The sequence below is a fragment of the Salvelinus fontinalis genome, chromosome 23 (genome assembly GCF_029448725.1).
Source record: "Salvelinus fontinalis isolate EN_2023a chromosome 23, ASM2944872v1, whole genome shotgun sequence".
NCBI lineage: Eukaryota > Metazoa > Chordata > Actinopteri > Salmoniformes > Salmonidae > Salvelinus > Salvelinus fontinalis.
The window spans coordinates 20,326,856-20,345,596 of record NC_074687.1 but is presented as its reverse complement, the minus strand read 5'-3'; positions in this window follow the sequence as shown (position 1 = coordinate 20,345,596).

The following is an 18,741-nucleotide window of genomic DNA, read 5'->3' as shown; positions in this document are numbered from 1 at the left end:
CAGATTTAAAAAAAAAAAAAAGATAATCACGTCCGGGTCAGATTTTCTCAGGTTTTCGCCTGCAGAATCAGTTTTGTTATACTCACAGACAATATTTTGACAGTTTTGGAAACTTTGGAGTGTTTTCTATCCTAATATGTAAATTATATGCATATTCTACGATCTGGACCTGAGAAATAGTCTGTTTACCTTGGGAACGTTATTTAAAAATAATAATAATAATCTGACCCCTAGCGTCAAGAGGTCAACACTTTTTTGTTACTACATGATTCCACATGTGTTATTTCATAGTTTTGATGTCTTCACTGCTATTTTACAATGTAGAAAATAATAAAAATAAAGAAAAACCCTGGAATGAGTAGGTGTGTCCAAACTTTTGACTGGTACTGTATAGTGTAGATGATGTCGCCACTGTCTGGGATCAAATCAAAGTTTATTGGTTGCGTACACAGTTTAGCAGGGGTTATAGTGGGTGCAGCGAAATGCTTATCTTACGAGCTCCTTACAATGCAGTAAAATGTCAAACATTTACACAAATAATCAATTTAAAGCAGCATTGCAGCATATGCAACTTTTTGGGCGACCTTACCATATTCACATAGAAATGTGTGTTATAGATCTATCCTTCTCATTGAAAGCAAGTCTACAAATCTGTAGGTCTGTTCTATGTGCTCTAATTCTATGCTTCTCATTCTTAAGTGTCATTTTTGCGTCTTTTACTTTCGGTTTTGTACACCAGCTACAGACATCTGAAAATCCAATGTTTTTGGTTGTGGAAAAGATATTTCACAGCAGTTTAGATGGTACAATGATTCTCTACACTATACTTGCTTGTTTTGCCACGGAAACTGAAATTAGGTGAACTATTAGAATTTTAGCAACCAGGAAATGGCAGAGTGATTTCTGCATAGTGGATCTTTAAAAAACTAAAACACAGAAAGAACAACATGAGAAATCAAGAAATGTCTGAACAAATCCAATTAACAACCCAAATAGCACAGTAACAGTAATCCAAATGCAATCTATATATATCTACACCGGATGAATTTACACAAGATATACTATTAATTACTGCCAGATAAGAGGCAGTAGGGATGACCAAAGATGTTCTGTTGATAAGTGCGTGAATTGGACCATGTTCCTGTCCTGCTAAGTATTCAAATGTAACAAGTACTTTTTGGTGTCAAGGAAAATATATGGAGTATAAAGTACTTTATTTTCTTTAGGAATGTAGTGAAGTAAAAGTAAAAGTGGTCCAAAATATAAATACCCCTGAGAGAATGCCAAGAGTGTGCAAAGGATGGCTATTTCAAAAATCTCAAAAATAAAATATATTTTGATTTGTTTAACACTTTTTTGGCTACTACATGATTCCATATGTGTTATTTCATAGTTTTGATGTCTTCACTATTATTATCTTCACTATTATTATTCCACAATGTAGAAAATAGTAAAAATAAAGAAAAAGCCTTGAATGAGTAGGTGTTCTAAAAGTTTTGACAGGTAGTGTATTTCTATAGAAGAAGAAAATAGAAGCCAATATGTTTTCTAAAAGACAGCCCGTCTTCTATCCAGATGCCCAGATATTTGCAAGCAGGAACACGATCTTAGTGGGCACCATCCGAAGTACAAATGCTTAAATAATTTGTGTCCTTTTAACACCCGCTAGAAAACAATATATACTTAGTTTTACCCACATTCAAAACTAGTTTGAGGTCAATAAAGGTTTTCTGTAAAACAATGAAGGCAGACTGTAGATCAGACAGAGTCTTGTCAACAGAAGTGGCAGCAGAATACACAGTAGTATCATCCGCATACAAGTGAAGGTTACTTTTTCTTTCTTTCCTTTTTTACAGACAAACAAATATTGTTAATATTGATAGTAAAAAGTACAGGACCCAAAATCGACCACTGTTGGACACCTTTTGTAGCATCAAGGAAACCTGATTTAACGCCATTAAAAAATACACATTTTGTCCTGTGTCTCAGGTCGTTTTTAAACCAGTTACATGCAGCCTGATCCAGGCCAATATTGGACAACCTTTCAATTAATAATGAGTGGTCCACAGTGTCAAAAGCCTTTGACAGGTCAATGAAAAGGGCAGCACAATGTTGCCTGCTGTTAACTATATCATTTATAAACAGTGATGAAGCAGAGATGGTCGTATGACCTGGTCTGAAAACAGATTGATGAATATTTTGAATACATTTTGCAAACAGGAAAGATCTTAAATGAGAATTGATCAAAGATTCTAATCTGTTTGCAAGGCAGGAAAGTTTAGAAATAGGGCAATAGTTATTTAGGTCACCAGGTTAACCACCTTTGTGGAGAGGAGGTACATGGGCTGCCCTCCAAACCCTGGGGATAGTACCAGTTACCATTGTCAGAGTAAAAATACGTGCTAATGATTCAGCAATCAAGACGTGAAAAGCTGCAATAAAAACAGGTCAAGCATATCTACACCAGTGGATATATTTTGCGTCAATCTTAAAAGCAAGGCAGTTAGCACAAAATAGGTAGTAAGTTGTTGAAATGAAAACAAAGATTCACTAGTAAATGATGACTGCCCTCTGGGACTGTGCCTCTCCTCCAGCAGCACTGGCTTAGTCTCATTCTCCATGCCTCTTATTGTGCTTACAACATTACGGTTTAACACTTATGTCAATAAAAACTCAGAAATTGTGTGTGAGACTGCAAAGTGCAAAATATGTTTTTATTCAACTTATTGACTTATAAATGTTTTATAAGTGGTTTTGTCCATCAAGGCCAGTTTTGGATTGTTGAATCACAGCCAAAATCTGCTAATGGTTTCTGTCTAAATATGTCATCATCCAAAGAATCTATCTAAGCAGCATATGTCTGGAACAGTTGTTTTAGTTTTGTCATCACTCTCTCATCATCCAACAACTTCTGCTTGAAAGACATCCCTTTCTCAGTCATCAAGTTTATTGTAGTTGTGACTGCTGTGCAGGTGGATGTTTTGTGGATGTATTTACATGTTTCTCTGCATGTTCCCATGTGCTCTTTCCCATAGTCTCTAGTGGGCCCCAGACATGACCATGGCCCCCTGGGCCGACCACGTGTGTGTGTGTGTTTGTGTGTATGCATGTGCATGTATCAGCAGAAGCCAGCACACTCCCATTCAGATGGGAAAGGGTGGGTGTTTGGGGGTAGTGATGGAGATGATGTTTGGCTTAACAGCTGGCACGGGGCCATAGGAGACCTGCTCCCCGGCTTTGTTCCTCTCTGGCCCCAGTGACATGGCACTCACCCTGCTGTCCCCCCACTGCCTCCCTTCAACTCCAGACCCCTCTCTCTGGACCCCCTGAACCAAACAAACCCCTGTCCAAACCCCACCCTTTCAGGGGCAAGGCAAGTGGGGGCCGATCCATCATGAGTTAATCAGAGAGCACTAAAAACAGACACCAGATGCACAATGAATGACAACCACATAGATAGATAGATATATAGATAACCCAGGCATGAATCTGTGATCGGCAATGTAGTCCCTACCACTGCTATGGGTGTTCAATGGCTGTCCACCAATATAGAAAGCATATTGAAAGTGATTGAAGGGAATTAATGGGAATCGTGTGGTGTCACATTTGACCTTGTCTCTGTGTCATATATCATAGTGGTGATGGCAGCAGCACCATGTAGAAATGACTGGGGAGGTCTCTATAGGACGTGTCCTGCCAGAGGCTCTGTTAGGGAGTACACTGCGATTCCTAGTGAGCTAGTCTGACTGGCACATTGTTTCTTGGATGATGAGGAAAGTGTTGTTGAGTTAGGCCATAGTATCTCAGTGAAGTCTTTACTCCTTTTCTCTGGGTTTGTAGGGGAGGAATCCACTCCATCACTATTAACCAACAGCTCTGAATGAACAGCAGGTGGTGGTGGTGGTGGTGGTGGGGGGGGGGGGGGGTCGTAGAGGTACAATGAACTGGCCTTAGGCCTACTGCCCTCAGGATCACTTAAACCAATGTGCACAAACACACACCACACACACCGAACATGCACACCTCCCAACACAATACTAACAGCCCTCACACATGCTCCCCCCTATGGAGAAGACGGCAAGACTAAGGAATCTAACAGGGCCCCATGCTGTGTGTGTTTGCACAATAGAGAGTGTCCATGTGTGGTGGTGAGTAGAGATATAAGCACAGAGCATCAGCTGGGCTTCTGGACTACCTCCCCTTTAGAGGCCTGGGGCTCCCAGTGCAGGCCCAGTAGCCTAGGGCTGGAGTAATCCCGTTTGCCTGAAAAAAGTGTGGCACTGTGGGGTTGAAGAGGAGGCGCTACCTGGCCACAGGGAATGCAATCCCACTATGTCCCCTTCCTTCCTCCATCTTTTTTCAATCACTGTTCATCTTTTAGTATCTCTTTCTCTGCCACTTTCTCGTGGCATGTCCTTCATTTAAGTCAGTATTGATGGGATGGAGCATCTCTCTCTCTCTGTCTCTCTAGTTTCTGTTTCGAGAAGGGGCAGTTTGCTCAGCCTAATCAGATATGGCATTTTACAACAACTATGCTGAACAAAAATCTAAATGCAACATGTAAAGTGTTTCATGAGCTGAAATTAAAGAACCCAGAAATGTTCCATAAGCACATAAAGCTTATTTCTCAAAAAAAATGTTGCACTAATTTGTTTACATCCTGTTAGTGAGCATTTCTCCTTTGCCAAGATAATCTATCCACCTGACAGGTGTGGCATATCAAGAAGCTGATTAAACAGAATGATCATTACACCGGTGCACCTTGTGCTGGGGACAATAAAAGGCCACTCTAAAATGTGCCGTTTTGTCACACAACACAAGGCCACACGTTTTGAGGGCGTGTGCAATTGGCATGCTGACTGCAGGAATGCCCACCAAAGCTGTTGCCAGATAATTCAATGTACATTTCTCTCCCATAATCTGTCTCCAATGTTGTTTTAGAGAATTTGAAACATCCAACCGGCCTCACAACCACAGCCCACGTGTAACCATGTCAGCCGAGGACCTCCACATCCAGCTTCTTCACCTGCGGGATCGTCTGAGACCAACCACCAGGATAGCTGATGAAGCTGTGGGTTTACACAAGCAAAGAATTTCTGTACAAAATGTCAGAAACCGTCTAAGGAAGCTCATCTGCGTGCTCGTTGTCCTCACCAGGGTCTTGACCTGACAACAGTTTGGTGTAGTAATCGACTTAATTCGGAAAATGCTCACCTTCGATGGCCACTGACATGCTGGAGAAGTGTGCTCCTCACGGATGAATCCCCGTCCCAACTGTACCGGGCAGATGGCAGAAAGCAGAAAGCGTGTATGGCGTCATGTGGTCGAGCGGTTTGCTGATGTCAATGTTGTGAACAGAGTGCCCCATAGTGGCGATTGGCTTATGGTATGGGCAGGCATAAGCTAAGGACAACATTCCACAGGCCACAATCAACAGCCTGATCAACTCTATGTGAAGGAAATGTGTCGCGCTGTATGAAGCAAAAGGTGGTTTTCTGATTCACGCACCTAGCTTTTTTTAAGGTATCTGTGACCGATGCATATCTGTATTCCCGGTCATGTGAACTCCATAGATTAGGGCCTAATGAATTTATTCAATTGACTGATTTCCTTGTATAAACTGTAGCTCAGTAAAATCTTTGAAATGATTGCATGTTGCATTTATATTTATGTTCAGTGTAAATAGTTTCATCTTCTTTTGTTACAACCTCAATAGTTTATTTCTACTGAACTAGCAGCACAGCAGCATGTGTAACAACGTCTTCAAAAGACCCACACATCTTCTTTAAGTATTTAAATCAAACCAAGTGAGGAGAGCAGGTTGCATTAGTTCCCTACAGGCTGAGATGAGCCAGTTAAGGAGAGGAGAACAGAGCAGTGGTGTGTTCTTCTATAAACAGACTAGCGCAGGGTTTGAAAGGTGCAGGGCCAGACCGGCAGGCAGAGAGGCAGGCAGAGAGGAGGAGAAGGAGGAGAAGGAGGAGGAGGACACCTGTTTATATCAGCCTTAGCAGCAGATGGCCAGGTCATGGCTCCCCAGGGGAAAGCTGTCAGCTGAGTCACCCACTGCACTGCACCCCTCAGCAACGCAAGTCAAACTGCCCAGGATACCTCTCCCGCCTGCAATTACACCTACATATGGACTCACAGAGTTACGCACATACTGTACGTAGGCACACACACTCAAATAGGCAACTGCAAACCCTTATGTCCCGCCTCAAACGCACCTTCCAAAAACACTTTCACATTCATGAAGACCCTCCACACGTCCACTACTGCAGCCCCAAACCTGTTAATACCTACATTCCCCCCAGCATACCACATATATACAGTACCAGTCAAAAGTTTGGACACACCTACTCATTCAAGGGGTTTTCTTTATTTGTTATATTTTCTACATTGTACAATAGTAGTGAAGACATCAAAACTATTAAATAACACATTTGGAATCATGTAGTAACCAAAAAAGTGTTAAACAAATACATTTTGAGAATTTGAGATTCTTCAAATAGCCACCCTTGATGACAGCTTTGCAAAATTTGGCATTCTCTCAACCAACTTTATGAGATTTCAATTAACAGGTTTGCCTTGTTTTAAAGTTAATTTTGTGTTATCCCAGGAGGCCTACCCAGGGGGGTGGTAATAGAGGGCAGTCACACCGCGAGGGGGAAGGGGGAGATACGGACACCAATTACGAGAGAGGAGAAAGACTGAGCAAAACCGAAGTGATTTCTTTGATATATTTATTTTCCGTCTTAGTAAAGTTGTTTTGTGGACTAAAGCCTCCCTGTCTCTGTGTCAATCTCTGTACGCTCAACCCAACACCCCACGGTTTACCACATATGGTGGAGAATGCGGGAAGCTCAGTAGCTTTGGGTGCCGTGGGGTCGAGTGTGCGGAGATTACATTTACATTTACATTTAAGTCATTTAGCAGACGCTCTTATCCAGAGCGACTTACAAATTGGTGCATTCACTTTATGATATCCAGTGGAACAACCATGGTCTTGTAGCGGATGCGAGCTTCAACTGGAAGCCAGTGGAGAGAGCGGAGGAGCGGGGTGACGTGAGAGAACTTGGGAAGGTTGAACACCAGACGGGCTGCGGCGTTCTGGATGAGTTGTAGGGGTTTAATGGCACAGGCAGGGAGCCCAGCCAACAGCGAGTTGCAGTAATCCAGACGGGAGATGACAAGTGCCTGGATTAGGACCTGCGCCGCTTCCTGTGTGAGGCAGGGTCGTACTCTGCGAATGTTGTAGAGCATGAACCTACAGGAACGGGTCACCGCCTTGATGTTAGTTGAGAACGACAGGGTGTTGTCCAGGATCACGCCAAGGTTCTTAGCACTCTGGGAGGAGGACACAATGGAGTTGTCAACCGTGATGGCGAGATCATGGAACGGGCAGTCCTTCCCCGGGAGGAAGAGCAGCTCCGTCTTGCCGAGGTTCAGCTTGAGGTGGTGATCTGTCATCCACACTGATATGTCTGCCAGACATGCAGAGATGCAATTCGCCACCTGGTTATCAGAAGGGGGAAAGGAGAAGATTAATTGTGTGTCGTCTGCATAGCAATGATAGGAGAGACCATGTGAGGATATGACAGAGCCAAGTGACTTGGTGTATAGCGAGAATAGGAGAGGGCCTAGGACAGAGCCCTGGGGGACACCAGTGGTGAGAGCACGTGGTGCGGAGACAGATTCTCGCCATGCCACCTGGTAGGAGCGACCTGTCAGGTAGGACGCAATCCAAGCGTGGGCCGCGCCAGAGATGCCCAACTCGGAGAGGGTGGAGAGGAGGATCTGATGGTTCACAGTATCAAAGGCAGCCGATAGGTCTAGAAGGATGAGAGCAGAGGAGAGAGAGTTAGCTTTAGCAGTGCGGAGCGCCTCCGTGACACAGAGAAGAGCAGTCTCAGTTGAATGACTAGTCTTGAAACCTGACTGATTCGACGAAGTCATCCACAGAGAGGGAGGAGGGGGGGAGAGGGGGAGGAGGATTCAGGAGGGAGGAGAAGGTGGCAAAGAGCTTCCTAGGGTTAGAGGCAGATGCTTGGAATTTAGAGTGGTAGAAAGTGGCTTTAGCAGCAGAGACAGTAGAGGAAAATGTAGAGAGGAGGGAGTGAAAGGATGCCAGGTCCGCAGGGAGGCGAGTTTTCCTCCATTTCCGCTCGGCTGCCCGGAGCCCTGTTCTGTGAGCTCGCAATGAGTCGTCGAGCCACGGAGCAGGAGGGGAGGACCGAGCCGGCCTGGAGGATAGGGGACATAGAGAGTCAAAGGATGCGGAAAGGGAGGAGAGGAGGGTTGAGGAGGCAGAATCAGGAGATAGGTTGGAGAAGGTTTGAGCAGAGGGAAGAGATGATAGGATGGAAGAGGAGAGAGTAGCGGGGGAGAGAGAGCGAAAGTTGGGACGGCGCGATACCATCCGAGTAGGGGCAGAGTGGGAAGTGTTGGATGAGAGCGAGAGGGAAAAGGATACAAGGTAGTGGTCGGAGACTTGGAGGGGAGTTGCAATGAGATTAGTGGAAGAACAGCATCTAGTAAAGATGAGGTCAAGCGTATTGCCTGCCTTGTGAGTAGGGGGGAAGGTGAGAGGGTGAGGTCAAAAGAGGAGAGGAGTGGAAAGAAGGAGGCAGAGAGGAATGAGTCAAAGGTAGACGTGGGGAGGTTAAAGTCACACAGAACTGTGAGAGGTGAGCCATCCTCAGGAAAGGAACTTATCAAGGCGTCAAGCTCATTGATGAACTCTCCAAGGGAACCTGGAGGGCGATAAATGATAAGGATGTTAAGCTTGAAAGGGCTGGTAACTGTGACAGCATGGAATTCAAAGGAGGCGATAGACAGATGGGTCAGGGGAGAAAGAGAGAATGTCCACTTGGGAGAGATGAGGATCCCAGTGCCACCACCCCGCTGACCAGAAGCTCTCTGGGTTTGCGAGAACACGTGGGCAGACGAGGAGAGAGCAGTAGGAGTAGCAGTGTTATCTGTGGTAATCCATGTTTCCGTCAGTGCCAAGAAGTCGAGGGACTGGAGGGAAGCATAGGCTGAGATGAACTCTGCCTTGTTGGCCGCAGATCGGCAGTTCCAGAGGCTGCCGGAGACCTGGAACTCCACGTGGGTCGTGCGTGCTGGGACCACCAGGTTAGAGTGGCAGCGGCCACGCGGTGTGAAGCGTTTGTATGGTCTGTGCAGAGAGGAGAGAACAGGGATAGACAGACACATAGTTGACATGCTACAGAAGAGGCTACGCTAATGCAAAGGAGATTGGAACGACAAGTGGACTACACGTCTCGAATGTTCAGAAAGTTAAGCTTGCGTTGCAAAAATCTTATTGACTAAAATGATTAAAATGATACAGTACTGCTGGCTGGTGAAGTAGGCTAGCTAGCAGTGGCTGCATTGTTGACTTTGTTTGAAAGTGTAGCTGGCTAGGTAACCTCGATAACTGGCTAGGTAACCTCGATAACCTCGATAATTACTCTAAACTACACAATTATATTAGATACAAAGACAGCAGAGACAACTATGTAGCTAGCTAACACTACACTAATCAAGTCGTTCCGTTGTAATGTAATAGTTTCTACAGTGCTGCTATTCGGTAGGAGTTGGCTAGCTGGCTAGCTAGCAGTTGTTGACTAGGTAGGAGAACGGTGGCGCGGCGACGAAAGTAGCTGGCTAGCTAACCTCGATAATTACTCTAAACTACACAATTATCTTAGATACAAAGACAGCAAAGACAACTATGTAGCTAGCTAACACTACACTAATCAAATCGTTCCGTTGTAATGTATTAGTTTCTACAGTGCTGCTAGTCTGTAGAAGTTGACTAGCTAGCTAGCAGTTGTTGACTAGGTAGGAGAACGGTGGCGCGGCGCGGCGGACGAAAATAGCTGGCTAGCTAACCTCGATAATTACTCTTAACTACACAATTATCTTAGATACAAAGACAGCAGAGACAACTATGTAGCTAGCTAACACTACACTAATCAAGTCGTTCCGTTGTAATGTAATAGTTTCTACAGTGCTGCTATTCGGTAGAAGTTGGCTAGCTGGCTAGCTAGCAGTGTTGGCTACGTTAGAAGGACGAAAATAGCTGGCTAGCTAACCTCGATAATTACTCTAAACTACACAATTATCTTTGATACAAAGACGGCTATGTAGCTAGCTAAGAAAAATTGCTCAGATGAAACAAATCAAACCGTTGTACTGTAATGAAATGTAATGAAATGTAATACTACCTGTGGAGCGAAGCGAAGCGAAGTGGAGCGAAGCGTACCATGGAAGAGCTGGTGGCTCAGTTCATCCTCAGCCAGCAGAAGCAACAGGCTCTCCAAGAGCAAGCACTGGAAGAGCCGTACCAACAAAACCGCAGACTGGTAGAGGAGGTAGTCCAGTTGAAGGTTGGGAGGGCTCAGGAGTCTGGCCCGAATCAGTTCCTGGTTCAGTAAACGTCTTGACGCTAGGGGTCAGATTATTTTTAACTTTTTTAAATAACGTTCCCAAGGTAAACAGACTATTTCTCAGATCCAGTTCGTAGAATATGCATATAATTTACAGATTAGGATAGAAAACACTCCAAAGTTTCCAAAACTGTCCAAATATTGTCTGTGAGTATAACAAAACTGATACTGCAGGCGAAAACCTGAGAAAATCTAACCCGGACGTGATTCTTTTTTTTTTTTTATCTGTGTTTCCTGGCCCGTCTTTCTTCCATTTAAAGGGGTATCAACCAGATTCATTTTCCAATGGCTTCCTCAGGCTGTGACCAGGCTTTAGACATCGTTTCAGGCTTTTATTTAGAAAAATGAGCGAGATCTTTTAAAAATAGTCAGGTGTCCTCTGATTAGTTCCTGCGCGCGAGAGGGGTAGCTCCCCATTTTCTTTTTCTCTCTTATGGAATAGGTTACGGTCCGGTGGAAATATTATCGATTATGTTTGTTAAAAACAACCTGAGGATTGATTATAAAAAACATTTGACATGTTTCTACGACCATTACGGATACTTTTTGGAATTTTCGTCGAACGGAACGAGGCTTTGGTTTTCTGAACATAACACCCAACCCAAATGGCGTTTTTTTGTTCTAAAAGTAATATTTATCGAACTAAAAGAACATTTGTTGTGTAACTGGGAGTCTTGTGAGTGCAAACATCCGAAGATTATCAAAGGTAAGCGATTCATTTTATTGCTTTTCTGACTTTCGTGACCAAGCTAACCAAGCTAATATAAGGCTAACTGTTCTAGCATTGATTGATACACTCACAAAAGCTTAGATTGCTTTCGTTGCAAAGCATATTTTCAAAATCTGACACGATAGGTGGATTAACAACAAGCTAAACTGTGTTTTGGTATATTTCACTTGTGATTGCATGATTATAAATATTTTTAGTAATATTTTTGAATCTGATACGTTTGAGAATTTTCTTCTGCCTTTCAGCACCGTAACGAGGCTGTAGTTTTCTGAACATAACACGCAACCCAAATGGCGTTTTTTTTGTTATAAAAGTAATATTTATCGAACAAAAATAACATTTATTGTGTAACTGGGAGTCTCGTGAGTGCAAACATCCGAAGATTATCAAAGGTAAGCGATTAATTGTATTGCTTTTCTGACTTTCGTGACCATGCTAATTTGGGGCTAGCTGTTCTAGCATTGATTGATACACTCACAAAAGCTTGGATTTCTTTCTCTGTAAAGCATATTTTCAAAATCTGACACGATAGGTGGATTAACAACAAGCTAAGCTGTGTTTTGGTATATGTCACTTGTGATTGCATGATTATAAATATTTTTAGTAATATTTTGCGCCCTGCAATTCAGCGGTTGTTTAGGAAAATGATCCCGTAAAAGGGATCCGTAGTGCAGAGAAGTTAAGGGAGGAAGATGATGTGGAGTTGTATCTGTGCACCTTCGAGAGGACGGCACAGCGGGAAGGATGGCCCAAGCCCAGTGGGCAAGCCTGTTGGCACCCTACCTCTCTGGGAAGGCCCAGAAGGCCTACTTTGATTTGAACACGGACCAGGCCGCGAATTATGAGGGACTCAAACGGGCGATACTAAGCCGCTATGGGTTCAATCTCGCACACCGTGCACAACTGGTCCACGACTGGGCCTTTGACCCCACCCTGTCCCCCCGTGCTCAGATGAGCGAACTTTTGCGACTGACCAAGGGCTGGCTACTGACGGAAGTACCGTCCCTCCCGATGCTCGACAAGCTCGTCCTGGATAAATACCTTCGGGCCCTGCCCTATGAGATGAAGAAGACAGTGAGCATGCAGAACCCCCAGAGCCTGGAGGAGTTGCTGACAGCGGTGGAAATTCACCAGAACACCCAGGACCTGCTGAGAGGGGCCAGAGCGGAGAGACGAGATGCGAAGAGGGGGGTGACCAACACAAAGAGAGGCGAGGAGCTGAAGGGGGCCTGGACGGAATCAGCCGAGGCTGTGAAACGGGAGGGTGACCCAAACCAACAACGTCGGCGGCTGCTGGACCCTGATCAGAGACGCTGCTATGCGTGCGGTGAGCTGGGGCACCTTGCGTGGAGCTGTCCCTGCCGGGAGGAGGCCATGCCCTCCGCACCCCCCAGCTCTGGGATAACCCGGATGGCGAGTTACGTCACCTCCTGTTGGGCGCACACCGAGACGGCCCCTCCGATGGTTCCGGTATGAATTGACACCAGCGCTCTGCTGGACTCTGGCAGCATGGTGACCCTGGCCCACCCGCAGTGGCTCACATGAGAGGGCAAGGAGGAACCAGGGGGCGAGGAGGTGACAGTGTCCTGTGTACACGGGGACACGAAGAGGTACCCAACGGTGCCCATGAGGATAACCACCCCAAAGGGGGAGTGCCAGATGCGCGTGAGAGCTGTTCCTAACCTGCCCGTGTCCCTTCTCCTCGGTCGAGACTGCCCTCTATTCCAGGCACTGTGGGGGTGTGACCTGGGGAGGCGAGCACGGGAGGTAGGAAGAAAAGGAAAAAAAGACGGTGGCCTGTGCAACCCAACCCCCGCCACGAGAGGTGTCCACTGGGCCTGAGTCGGACCCAGAGGAGGGAGACGACCCCGCTCCGGCAAGTGATCCACCGTGCGAGGAAGACCTTAGGCTCCCCTTTATGGAGGTGGAGACCCTAGACGGACCTCCTGACACGGAATCCTCACGGGTCAGTTCGGGACGGCCCAATTAGAAGACCCCGATCTCCAGAACGCTAGGGGCCAGGTGATTGTGGTGGATGGCGTACTGTTACCTGGGGTAAGTGATTGGCGCTACCCCCACTTTGCAATCAAGCATAGCGTATTGTATCAGGCTAGTAAAGCATAATGGGGAGACCAAAGACTTGTTACTTATACCCAGCCAGTATGTTAGGACTGTGTTGCAGCTTGCCCACATCCACCTGCTTGGGGCACACCTGGGGATGGAGAAAACCAGGGAGCGGATCGGGAACCGAATCGGGAACATGTGGAGGAGATGAGGGAGAGGATGATGGTGATTTGGCCAGTGGTGAGAGAGCACATGGCCCAGGCGCAACATGCCCAGGAGCGTGTATACAACCAGGGGGCCCAACCACGAGAGTTCCAACCCGGTGAGAAGGTCTTGGTGCTGATCCCTACCACGGAGAGTAAATTCCTGGCTACATGGCATGGGCCCTACGACATCGTTGAGCGGGTAGGCGACGTCAACTATAAGGTCCGCCAACCGGGGCGGAGAAAACTCCTCCAGCTTTACCATGTGAATTTACTGAAGAAATGGAATGCACGCGAGGCGATGTGCGTAACGTGGACCCGGCCACAGCAGGGTCCGCCCTCGGTCGAAGTGGCAATGGGGGAAGATCTCAGTCCGACCCAATCAGTCAGCCTGAGCCAGTCCAAACTTTTTTTTCTCCAAACGTTTGACTGGAACTGTACATCAGACTGGCATGAAAAAGCTGTGGACCACACTATCTACAAAGAGAGATAACATCTATATTTTCCAAAGCTGTCTATATACCACAGCAGACCGATGCTGGCATAAAGACCGCACTCAATGAGCTGTATACGGCCATAAGCAAACAGGAAAACATTCATCCAGAGGCGGCGCTCCTAGTGGCCGGGGACTTTAATGAAGGGAAACTCAAATCTATTTTTACCTAGTCTCTACCAGCATGTTAAATGTGCAACCAAAGGGGAAAAAACTCGAGACCACCTATACTCCACACACAGAGACATGTACAAAGCTCTCCCTAACCCTCCATTTGGCAAATCTGACCATAATGCTATCCTCCTGATTCCTGCTTACAAGCAAAACTAAACCAGGAGGCACCAGTGACTCGGTCAACAAGAAAGTGGTCAGATGAAGCAGATGCTAAGCTACAGGACTGTTTTGCTAGCACAGACTGGAATATGTCCGCCATTTTTCCGATGGCATTGAGGAGTACACCACATCAGTCACTGGCTTCATCAATAAGTGCATCGATGACGTTGTCCCCACAGTGACCGTACGTACGTACCCCAACCAGAAGCCATGGATTACAGGTAACACCTGCACTGAGCTAAAGTGTAGAGCTGCCGCTTCAAGGAGCGGGACTCTAACCCGGAAGCTTATAAGAAAATAAGAGCTGCCCAGTGACACAAACCTACCAGACAAGCTAAATTACTTCTATGCTCGCTTCGAGGCAGGTAACACTGAAACTTGCATGAGAGCACCAACTGTTCCGGACGACTGTGTGATTACGCTCTCCGTAGCCGATGTGATTAAGACTTTTAACTTCTTAGAGATCCCTTCCCGCTCCAATCCCGTTAACAGGATTGATTTGACAACATCCAGTGAAATTGCAGCGCGCTAAATTCAAAAACAGAAATACTCATAATACAAATTCATAAGACATACAAGTGTTATACATCAAAATAAAGCTTAACTTCTTGTTAATCCAGCCGCCGTGTCAGATTTCCAAAAGGCTTGACGGGGAAAGCAAACCATGCGATTATCTGGGGACAGCGCCCCAGCATACAAATGCATGACAAACATATTTCAAACAGGCAGGTGCGACACGAAAGTCAGAAATAGCGATATAAAAAATGCCTTAAATATGCCAGAAGATCTTCTTCTGTTGGCACCCCAAAAGGTCCCAGTTACATCACAAATGGTCCTTTAGTTCGATAATGTCCTTCTTTATATCCATAAAAACTCAGTTCAGCTGGCGCGATTCAGTCAATAATCCATCCAGTTTCCCTCCATCGAAATACATAGAAAATGAATCCCAAACGTTACTAATAAACTTTTCCAAACAAGTCAAACAATGTTTATAATCAAACATTAGGTATCCTACTACGCAAATAAACTATAAAATTTAAGACAGAGAATAGTATGTTCATTACCGGAGATAAATAAGAAAGAATGCGCTTTCCTCCACACGCTTGGAAACACTTCAGCCAAAATGGGAGCCACCTAGAAAAACTACAATTTCTGGGTCATTTTTCCAAAAACCAGCCTGAAACTCTTTCTAAAGACTGTTGACATCTAGTGTAAGCCCTAGTATTTGCAATCTGGGAGGACTTGGCCTTATTATTTTAGTTCTAGCCATTGAAAATAGAGGTAAGCTGAATTTTTTTGGGGGGGGTGGTATGTCCTCTGGGTTTCGCCTGCTATATCAGTTCTGTTATAATCCCAGACATAATTTTAACAGTTTTAGAAACTTTAGAGTGTAAGGGTAGGCAACAACACGTCTGCCACGCTGATCCTCAACACTGGGGGCCCTCAGGGGTGTGTACTTAGTCCCCTCCTGTACTCCCTGATCACCCATGGCTGCGTGGCCAAACATGACTCCAACACCATCATTAAGTTTGCTGATGACAAAAAATAAAAATAAAATAAATAAAAAAGTTTGCTGATGACACAACAGTGGTAGGCCTGATCACCAACAATGATGAGACAGCCTATAGGGAGGAGGTCAGAGACCTGGCCATGTGGTGCAAGGACAACAACCTCTCCCTCAATATGATCAAGACAAAGGAGAGGATTGTGGACTGCAGGAAAAGGAGGACCGAGCACGCCTCAATTCTCATCGACGGGGCTGTAGTGGAACAGGTTGAGAGCTTCACGTTCCTTGGTGTCCACATCACCAACAAACTATCATGGTTCAAACACACCAAGACAGTCGTGAAGAGGGCACAACAAAGCCTATTCCCCCCTCAGGAGACTGAAAATATTTGTCATGGGTCCTCAGATCCTCAAAAGGTTCTACAGCTGCACTCTCGAGATCATCCTGACTGGTTGCATCACTGCCTGTTATGGCAACTGCTCGGCCTCCAACCGCAAGGCACTACAGAGGGTAGTGCGTACAGCCCAGTACGGACAAGCGGTACCGGAGCGCCAAGTCTAGATCCAAAAGGCTTCTTAACACCTTCTATCCCCAAGCCATAAGACTCCTGAACAGCTAATCAAAGGGCTACCGAGACCCCTCTTTTACGCTGCTGCTACTCTCTGTTTATTATCTATGCATAGTCACGTTAACTCTACCTACATGTACATATTACCCCAATTACCTTGACTAACCGGTGCCCCCGCACAGTTGACTCTGTACCGTTACCCCCTGTACATAGCCTCGCCTGTTATTTTACTGCTGCTGTTTAATCATTTGTTACCCATTTTCAATTATTTACTTATCTATTTTTTACTTAACACGTTTTTCCCCCCTTAAAACTTCTTAAAGCATTGTTGTTTAAGGGCTTGTCAGTAAGCATTTCACTGTAAGGTCTACACCTGTTGTATTCGGCGCATGTGACAAATACAATTTCAAATTTACTGCCTTCATGTGCTCGTCGCAAGTGGAAAACGTTCAAGTCGTATATCTGACATGATTGTGTTCAAGTGCTTTTGATGTTGGAACAACTCTTCAACCAATAATATTTCAGCTAGCTAACATTGCTAATAATGAGGTTAGCTAGCTCGATTAACATTGACAATATGGTCAAAATAGCTTTTTTACCAAATGTCTATCTTTGTAAACTCAGCAAAATATGAAACGTCCCAATTACAGCACCCTCTCTTTCAAAGATAATTCGTAAAATTCCAAATAACTTCACAGATCTTCATTGTAAAGGGTTTAAGCACTGTTTCCCATGCTTTTTCAATGAACCATGAACACTTGTGGGGCAGCAGGTAGCCTAGTGGTTAGAGCGTTGGACTAGTAACCAAATGGTTGCAAGATCAAATCCCCTAGCTGACAAGGTAAAAATCTGTCGTTCTGCCCCTGAACAAGGCAGTTAATCCACTGTTCCAAGGCCGTCATTGAAAATAAGAATTTGTTCTTAACTGACTTGCCTAGTTAAAAAAAGGTAAAAACATTTTTTTTATGAACATGCACCTGTGGAATGGTCATTAAGACACTAACAGCTTACAGACGGTAGGCAATTAAGGTCACAGTTATGAAAACTTAGGACACTAAAGAGGCCTTTCTACTGACTGAAAAACACCAAAAGAAAGATGCCCAGGTTCCCTGCTCATCTGTGTGAATGTGCCTTAGGCATGCTGCAAGGAGGCATGAGAACTGCAGATGTGGCCAGGGCAATACATTTCAATGTCCGTACTGTGAGACGCCTAAGACAGCGCTACAGGACGAACAACTGATCGTCCTCACAGTGATAGACCATGTGTAACAACACCTGCACAGGATCGGTACATCTGAACATCACACCTGCGGGACAGGTACAGGATGGCAACAACAACTGTCTGAGTTACACCAGGAACGCACAATCCTTCTATCAGTGCTCAGACAGTCCGCAATAGGCTGACAGAGGCTGGACTGAGGGCTTGTAGGCCTGTTGTAAGGCGGGTCCTCACCAGACATCACCGGCAACAACGTTGCCTATGGGCACAAACCCACCGTTGCTGGACCAGACAGGACTGGCAAAAAGTGCTCTTTACTGACGAGTCACGGTTTTGTCTCACCAGGGGTGGGACAGGGATTCGCGTTTATTGTCGAAGGAATGTGCGTTACACCGAGGCCTGTACTCTGGAACGGGATCTATTTGGAGGTGGAGGGTCCGTCATGGTCTGGGGGCGGTGTGTCACAGCATCATCGGACTAAGCTTGTTGTCATTGCAGGCAATCTCAACGCTGTGAGTTACAGGGAAGACATCCTCCTCCCTCATGTGGTACCCTTCCTGCAGGCTCATCCTGACATGACCCTCCAGCATGACAATGCCACCAGCCATACTGCTCGTTCTGTGCATGATGGCCTGCAAGACAGGAATGTCAGTGTTTTGCCATGGCCAGCAAAGAGCCCGGATCTCAATCCCATTGAGCATGTCTGGAACCTGTTGGATCGGAGTGTGAGGGTTAGAGTCATTCCCGCCAGAAATGTCTAGGAATTTTCAGGTGCCTTGGTGGAAGAGTGGGGTAACATCTCACAGCAAGAACTTAATGTACTTAATGCAGCTGGTGGCCACACCAGATACTGACTGTTACTTTTGATTTTGACCCCCCCCCCCTTTGTTTAGGGACACATTATTCAATTTCTGTTAGTCACATGTCTATGGACCTTGTTCAGTTTATGTCTCAGTTGTTGAGTCTTGTTATGTTCATACAAATACTTACACATGTTAAGTTTGCTGAAAATAAACACAGTTGACAGTGGAATGTGGGTTTATTTTTTGGCTGAGTTTTGTTGTCAAAAAGGATTTCTTGGCATCTTTTGGTAGAAAAGGTGAAAGGTCAATGATGAAAAGTCACAATTCGGGAAAACTCAGGTAATTACGAGTCGGGGTGTAGTTCAAG